General features: G+C 46.4%; 1 protein-coding gene across 1 annotated transcript in view; it reads left to right on the forward strand.

The window, feature by feature from the left end:
• Nucleotides 1-574, forward strand: part of ciao2a (cytosolic iron-sulfur assembly component 2A) — an 8,334-nt gene extending 7,760 nt beyond the window's left edge. Inside the window, exon 6 of the mRNA XM_005745098.2 lies at nt 176-574. The gene's annotated coding sequence lies outside the window, so the exon portion shown is untranslated. The remainder of the gene's footprint in view (nt 1-175) is intronic.
• Nucleotides 575-975: the final 401 nt, after the last annotated feature.

Below are 975 nucleotides of genomic sequence, written 5' to 3' on the forward strand. Positions count from 1 at the left end.
GTGTGTCCATAGTGCCTGAAAATTACACTCAGAGGACTGCTGAACGCTCACCTAAAGGCGGAGCCTCGTGTTGGCTCGCCGGACCGTGTCGGGGGGATTTGGGGATTTTTGTTTTGGAGGCTCCTCACGGGGAACTCTGAGCCATAAAGAGTCAGAGGCTGAAGTCAAACAGCACGTGTGTGTGTGTGTGTGTGTGTGTTCACTTTCTCATCATTCCCTGCTGGAGGGACTCTCCCTGAGCGGCAGCGTTTCCTCGCTGTCCTCTGCTAAAGGCGACGCAAGATGCTGCAGGCGGAAGTGGGTGGGGCAAACAGAGACTGTCCTACTTCCATGTCATCGTGCAGACTGGGTCGTTCTGTGGAGAATCAGAATCTGTGGCTTTACCTCCTTTTATATACAAGAAGAGAGACGCACAGATGTTTCCAGCTTCTCTTGTAATGGTTGTTTTTTGGCGCCTGTCCTTTTCTAAATGCACTTATCGAGATTTATCTGAGGGGGGCGTTATTTTTAATGAGGAAGGTGTAAAAATCGAATTTACTAAATAACCAGGTAATAAAATGAGATTAAAAGTGGACCTGTTTTCCTCGTTTTGTTCTTGTTTCCTGTCATAAATCTCCCGTTCCTTCATATTAACTTGATCAAAGTTTGTAATAATGAGCTCAGTGGATGTACAGTCATCCCTGTGAGCCGATGGGTCAGGCTGCACTCACTCATTTTATCAGGCTTTTCTATTCCTGGAACTTTGTGATGTCACAGAGAACGGTGGAGCAGCCAGAACTGAAAGATCTCCCATGTACAGGAGTATTTTTTTTAATAGCAGGCATTTTTTTTTTCCAAGTTCATGTTGATAAACATCTCAGTCGTCAATATTCTCTCAAGTGCGGCCGAGAGCACGCCAAAGCAGCGGGTGTCGATATCATCCCAACCAATCAGTCCGTCAGAAACAAACAAGAACGCGGCCCACATGATGTCCAA

The sequence above is a fragment of the Pundamilia nyererei genome, unplaced genomic scaffold, assembly GCF_000239375.1.
Source record: "Pundamilia nyererei isolate P.nyererei 1_Seehausen unplaced genomic scaffold, PunNye1.0 scaffold00154, whole genome shotgun sequence".
Lineage (NCBI taxonomy): Eukaryota > Metazoa > Chordata > Actinopteri > Cichliformes > Cichlidae > Pundamilia > Pundamilia nyererei.